General features: G+C 31.6%; 2 long non-coding RNA genes across 4 annotated transcripts in view; both read right to left on the bottom strand.

Annotated features, from left to right (window-relative positions):
* The window catches only part of LOC117109497, a 14,661-nt gene extending 9,728 nt beyond the window's left edge, over window positions 1–4,933 (bottom strand). The window contains exon 1 of the long non-coding RNA XR_004445531.1: window positions 4,923–4,933. This is a non-coding gene — a long non-coding RNA (uncharacterized LOC117109497). The remainder of the gene's footprint in view (window positions 1–4,922) is intronic.
* A 463-nt stretch (window positions 4,934–5,396) lies between these two features.
* The window catches only part of LOC117109475, an 8,373-nt gene continuing 6,001 nt past the window's right edge, over window positions 5,397–7,768 (bottom strand). For all 3 annotated transcript variants that reach the window (XR_004445529.1, XR_004445530.1, XR_004445528.1), the window contains exon 3: window positions 5,397–6,123. This is a non-coding gene — a long non-coding RNA (uncharacterized LOC117109475). The remainder of the gene's footprint in view (window positions 6,124–7,768) is intronic.

Raw genomic sequence — 7,768 nt, forward strand, 5'->3', positions numbered from 1 at the left:
ATTTATATATATATATATATATATATATATATATATTTATATATATAATGTGTTGATAGAGTACAGTAATTTAAATTTATTCTAAGCATTAATCAGTCGTAATCAAGTAATTTATGATAATTCTGTTTTTTTGTCCACAGTAATCAATATTATGCTTTATATCTTCTCATTATTATTTGCCATTCTTAATTAATTGGTGTATTTTTTGAGATGCAATATTTTCCGTTTGCTGCCCTCAACAAAAATATTTCATAATACAATACTTGGTTTCCATACAGTCGCTACACGCTATCGCCGAAAGCTTTCGGTGATGCTGATTGATTGGTCGGTCGAATCCAGGAGTTTCCCGACTACGTCGTTGACTACTGCTACGCACTGGCAACGCTGTAGCGACAGTGTAGCGAATAGGAAACCAGGCTTGAAATAGCGTTTGAACTTTTGAAGATTCATAACATTTTTTGTATCGAACCACAGGGGTGACGCCAGTCGTGGGGATGGGGGGCTCCTCTGGGGAGAGCTGATGCCATTATTCGCAAAAATTCCCCCAGTCCATTTTTCAAATTGCATTGGTCCTTAAATAATATGCCACCTGAAGGAAGTCTAGAAATGGTATTCTTCATTAGAACCCCTCCTTTAAGACACCCCTATGAGTATTAAAGGACACTTTTCAGCCACGAAATGAGGAAAAGTGATTTAAGGGGACAACAACTATCTCTCTTCGGACTGCATTCTGCGCTTCGTGTCTGCAAAGAAAGGCGCTTTATAAATGACCTGATTGGATTGGATTGAATTGGATTCTAGTTATTTCCAAGTCTAGGTTTCGGGGACAGAATAAGGATCATTAATGGAAGTTAATACTGTACTTATTGTCTAGGTTGTATTAGGCCTAATTGCCTGTATATATATATATATATATATATATATATATATATATATATATATATCAGATATATATATATATATACATAAACAAAATAACAAAACAATTATTTGTTTATACTTCTTATTTTTCGCTTCCCAATTACCGGTATTACTTTTACGGCGGAGGGGGAAATAATTTATGTTAAAACGTTAAAATCATAGTAGTAACAACGATTTTATCGTTTTTTTATGAAATGACGTCATTTGAAATATTCTGTTATCGTATACACGATAAATCGTTATCGAATCGTCCTAGCGTAAAACCTATCTTATTTCTTTTATTTTTTATATGAACAATTGCTTTTTAGCTTTTTATCGTTATCGTTGCAAGTATAAACTGGCCTCCGCGGACCCCAGGTTTTAACTACTGGTCTATAATGTATTGAATATAAAATTATTGATTTTCTGTGATTTAAAAACACAAAATCTAAAATTGTTTACGTTTTAAACAGTGATCTATCCTGCCATGATTCCAAAATTTTTATGAGGTATTTGGCTTAGGAACATTCTGTTTATGTAATCTCTTATGTGAATTGATTAGGGCCCCAAACAATGTTTAGAAATATGAAATTGTTATGAGAGCTACGCAATATATACATCCAACAAAGCAGGACAAATTGGAAGAGAGCATTATATCCACCAGCATTGAAAAGTTGGCAATCAACCAATCACAGAAGATAATTATGCATATTTAAATTAATTTCCTAGCTAATGGAAGCACATACCAAATTCAGTTTTGGTCAGAATACAATTATTGGAAAAATTGCATTATTCTTCATCCTTATAAGAGTATATACGACTATGACTTACCAATTGTGGTCATAATATAAATTTTAGACTGTAATATCCAAGATCAGTCAACAAACAAACATAAATCATGTACATATTAAAATTATTAGGTTAAATTTTCCACGTCGGTGCGTGCATAAAATGTAATTTCTTGTAATTTGGATATATAATATGACGTGTTATATAATATTGATAAAACATCAAAATTCTAACTCTCTGCTAAACATTAAAAGAGTGGACTTCCTTATGTTGTGGTCATAATAGACTGATATTTATTGGAATTCGGATATAGGAGATTTATAATCTCTGTACTATCTATGCTAAACATTTTAAGAGTGAACTTCCTTATGATTTAAGGAAGTATAAATCTATGTAGCTGAAGCTACATGACAAAGTGTTCTATATTTAGAAGTTTGGTAGGCCCAAACATTGTTGGTTATATTTTATTAAGTAAAATGCACGCTTTTTCCATGGTGTATTTCAACATTTAAAAAAAACAAAAAAACTTATGCAGGACTATATTATTGTATAAACTCGCTAAAAAATAATGTTGTTTGTTGTCCTATATATTGGTTACTGACAGTATTTAATTTACATTTTTAAGTGTACCGCACTCTTGGTTTTAGGGGAAATGTTGCATTAATACAGTAAATTAGGTCAGCCACACATGATTAAAATCTGACTACCCATCCCAGTTGAACCACAAACCTTCAGTGACACAAAACACTTATTCATTATTTCCTTTAATTCGTCTTAACAATTAATGTATGATTATCCTGTTAAGGTTTTTATGGATTCAATTATTTCTGAAGTGCTACTTCCTATAATCAACTCCAATACTGTAATTGTATTTTGGGAACTGAGGTGTGCGACCGTAGGTTAAAACGTTAACATAAACAACATAGCGTTTTAAAGTAAGCTTTAAGTGGCATTTACAATCATGGATAGTGTTTTGTGATCCGTGGGTGCCACAGAACACAAAATGGTAGAGTCAAATTTGTCCAATTTCGACAAAAACAGTGCGGAGGTTTTTTCCCCTCCAAAACTGGGCTATTTTCCGCCTCGCTTTTTTTGTTTTGTTTTTTTTTTGTTTTTTTTTTTCTTGTTTTTGTTTGCTGATTCTTCCAATCGTAGGTTCAGTAGGCACAAGAACACATTCGTATGATCCGTAGGTGCCACAGAATACAACAACCCCACCCCACTCAAGCTATAGTATGTTTTGTACTCTTTTGAAAATGTTATGTGGATGGCGATCCCTCACCTCCTTACGTTTTTGCAAAAATTGGCCAATTTTTCACGTACACTTTATTTTTTGATAAGAACCAGTAAAATTTGCCCAGGCTCAGTGTTCTTATTTTAAACTTATTTAAATTTTTATTTTTATTTTTTTTGGCCGATTTCAGGCTCAAAATGTTCTTATTTTGTTCTAATTTTACTCTTTTCAGACTAGAAAATCATAATTGTACAGTCGGTATACTGCGTATTACGGTACTGTATACTGTATCATAGAGGGTATTACATAGTCGCACCTACTGCAAATAAGGTACAGATAAGATTAATCGGTTTTCTATTTTGTTTTAAACCTCATTAAACATTTTCCTCAGCCTCAATTTGTTTGTAATTTCTAAGCAATCAGTCTCATTGTTTTTTATAAAATGTGTTCTTATAAAAAAAAAAAGTGTAGTCGTTTTCCTGCTGATTCTTACATAACGGTAGGTGATAAGGACCCTGAAAATACCGATTATGTTTTTACTCCTTTTGTGGGCCCCAGAAAAGGGCAGTTTTCTTAAGATTGTGGTTGAATAGATTGGTGGTTATATGCTCGCCTTCCAATCCCATGGTCTTGGGTTCAAATCACGTCAGATTCCAGGATTTTTTCTCACAATAAAACAACTCCACTCCATAAGCATCGTTATGAGATGTAGTTTGTGTAAAGCATGTCATGTGTATATTATGTTCGTCATCTGAAGGGATTGCCACCTGTCTAATAGGACAGTGATTAATATGCTAATGGTAACCCTTGGCCATCCCATGTGCCTAAAAGGAATAACATAGTCAATAGTTTGGCACAGTAAAGGACAGGATTAATTATAACGCATTTGTTTTGGTTGGAGCATGTAGTCTGAAAGAGGGAATATACAAAAAAAAGACGTTCACCAAGCTGAATTACATATTATTTCTTATTTAGATACCATATGGTCACTGAATCCAGGTCGCATGTAAAGTTTTTTCCTTTGGATCATAAGTTCACGGTCTGAACCGCACGTAGACAGCAAAACATATGTATGCGTTAATCAGAGATATACAGGTCTGTGTTTGTTAGAGCTAGTCTGAAAGAGAGAAATAAGTTCACCAAGATAAAAACTCCGAAGAAGAAATGACGTTTAAAATTCGTCTGTGTTTGTTAGAGCTAGTCTAAAAGAGAGAATTAAGTTTGTAAGGTAGAAAATCCGAAGAATAGGTCGTTATAAATACGTACCCTTTTAGATACATACATTACTATTTAAGTTAACCCAGGTTATGCTACTATATTCTTTGATAATAATACGTAATAATTTTATGGTCTAAACCTCACGTAGACAGCTAGACATAATGTCTTCTAAGGTAAAGAAGAAGAATATGTCGTCTAAAATACGTATTCTTTAGATACATAACTATTTTCACTGAATTCAGGTCACTTACTATAGTTTTTTTTAAAGGTAATAAGTTCAGTGTTTGAACCTCACGTAGACAGCAAGACATAATATGCTTATTAAACGTTTATCCCATAAGCCTATATTTTACTCCAACAACCATTAAATGACCTTTTTAACTAATACCGTATCCTCTATTGAATGACAAAGAGTGGATGAGATTTGTATTCTTAAAAACATATATATATATTTTTTTTTGGTTACAGGACGCAGATAGTCTGATACAAGGCCATTTGAACATGGTTTCCTCAACACATGTTCCTGTATGTCCATCGAATCCAAATTATAGGATTCTGCCTAATTGTTATTATTAACTACGGTAATTTCTTATTATGATTAGACCTATTTGCGAAAAAATAGTAAATATTCAAAGGAAACTGCCACGTGGACGTTTTTTAATCTAATCTAATTTTTTTATCGGAAAACGCGTTTACATCTCTCTCACACCTTTGCATGCTGCCTCTTTTTTAAATTCTTGTTTTACTTTTAGAAGTAAACTTGCACAAATCCAAAAGAGACTTCATTTCATAGTATTTTATTATTCACATCATGACCATATATGGGCATTTAACAGATTTTGTCGAAACAACGTCATAGTCAGGACAAACTTTAATGCACGAGTAAGACATTTTATTGGATTTTCACCGTTGTAAAAAAAAAAAAGTTGTTATACAAATACAAAGAGCATAATCATAAAGTAAAATAAAAAAAAACAAGTATATAGTACATTTACATGATAAAATATAATATGTTAATACGCTAGATTGAAGAAGCTATATAGAACTTAAAAATAATAGCACATCTCCGACAATATATTCCCTGTTGCTAAGTCAATACATTATTCATAACACACTGATAAACAATTAAATAGTGCATATATTATTATTATATAAAACTATATGCTAAAATATATAATTCAATACAAAAAAAAAAAAAAAAAAAAAACAAAAAAAACTTTATATAAAAAAAAAAAAAAAAAAAAACAAATAAAACTTTAGATATAAAAAGAGAAGAAGCACGGATAGCTAACTTAAAAATAATAACACATTCTTGAGAATATCTTTGCTGTTGCTAAGTTTATATATAATTCTTAACACAAAACAATAATCGAACTATGAGGTGTGACGTCGATTCATAGAGATTTATAACACAGTATGGTATATACGGATAATCCAAAAGAGAGAAATAATAATCCACTACAGGCAAACATTAATAAATTAAGCCTGATGTTTTGCAGTGGCAATTTAAGAAACATACGGAAAAAATTATTACAAACAAACCTTTTTTTTTTACATTTTCTTCAAAGTACCCTTATTATGATTGGTACCATTAATAGTAATATTCCTAGAATAAAACCAAGCAAGTATATTGTACTGCTACGTTTCGTTCCACTGTCAAATGGATCTTTTACAGGCCGAAAATCTGGGTACTAGACATGTTTTTATTTTAGGAATATTATTAACAAAAAAATCATAATGAAATTATTCGAAGACATTATAATGATGTTCAATAAATATTTATGCAATAGGATATAATACAAATAATATGCATTTTAGATTACGGCAGGCAATATTTACCATATTTCCTTACAAGTTAATTTGTCTTTATACTCAAGAGCGAAAATGTCGCTTAATATTTGTATCATATTCAAGATTTGGGAGCTGTGATAATAATGGCCTGGACAGCTTATGTTCTCTCTAAGGCGGTTTGTTGGCGCATACTAAAAAGGAAAAAAATGAAACAACTATAATGTTTATGGACGGATTCATAGGGTGAGTAATATAATAATAATAATAATAATAATAATAATAATAATAATAATAATAATAATAATAATAATAATAATAATAACAATGATAATAATAATAATAATAATAATAATAATAACAGTAATGATAATAATAATAATAATATTAATATTAATAATAATAACAATAATAATAGCTGCATAATTTATTACAGACTGTAGGCCTACAGTATAACATTAAGAATTTGACATGAAGACGCAGCTGAGCTTCTGAAATGTCTAATGAACTGGAAATCCCTAGTCAAGTACGGAAACTCATAATGACAGAAGAAAATAGTAATTATGAAATAAGGAGATTGCGGCGAATATCATAATATACTAGTTATAGAGAGCTACTAAGACACAGTTACGTTGAATTCATGACAATTTCGTGACGAATTTACAATGTTATATTAAAGGACCTAATGCACGAAAAGAGAAATATTCACTACCTAGCCTGTGGAATTGACTACCAAGCAAATAAAAAAGAATGTTTGAAATATTTGCATTTTTAGGATTTTTCAACAGCCCTTTCAAAAGAATAATTATATTTCATGGTAATTTCAGAAATTTGTATTAATTTGCACAGACCTGACGTACCCCACGAATATTTCGACTACTTCTGGTCAAGCAGATTATTCGAAATTCGGTGTAAAGTCAACACTCTACGCATCTGAATTTTCATTCCCGTTACGCAGTAATATAATATTATATGTTTCGAAACACACACACACACACACACCCACCCACACGCACACACACACCCCCCCCCCCGTGTATAAGAACACACACATACCCACACACCCACACCTAGAATATAATATAGCGGCCGCCAGCGTAACGATAATGAAACTCAAATATCGTACGATGTTGACTTTATAAACACTAAAATTTATTTGGCGAATATTTCGGCTACTCCATAGTCTTTGTCAACGCTTATTAAGGACATGAATAATACGTCGTGTAGCATAGCTCTCAACGAATGCTGTCCTACATGATAATCATCGACCAGCTCTCAACGAATGTCGTCGTACATGAAAATACATCGTGTGACATAGCTCTCAACAAATGTTGTCCTATAAATAAATATTTTATTTATTTATAGGACAACATTTGTTGAGAGCTGTGCTACACGATGTATTGTCATGTCCTTTATTGAAACACTGTATTTACCTTTCTTTGATGATTTATATATAATAATACAGTGTTAAGGGCTATCTTGATTTATATTATAATATGCTACTATTTGTTTCCAGCTGTACCTATTGTGTAATAGAGTGTATCTTACGGTCATTTGAATCTATTTAACTATGAAGCCTCTGAGGTCTAATGGCTATGAGGCTCGCCTTGACAGCGAGAGGTCGCAGGTCCGAACCCCGTCGGAGGAATTTTATTAAACAATTTATTTATTCATTAAATTATATAGGACAACATTCGTTGAGAGCTATGCTACACGATGTATTATGTCCTTTAATCGAACACTGTACAGTATTTACCTTTCTTTAATGATTCATTTATAATTTAACAGTGTTAATTTATATATATATAGGCCTATATATACATATATATACATATACAC

Source organism: Anneissia japonica, unplaced genomic scaffold, assembly GCF_011630105.1.
Source record: "Anneissia japonica isolate Jap-2015-1 unplaced genomic scaffold, ASM1163010v1 scaffold3867_len840240_cov202, whole genome shotgun sequence".
Lineage (NCBI taxonomy): Eukaryota > Metazoa > Echinodermata > Crinoidea > Comatulida > Comatulidae > Anneissia > Anneissia japonica.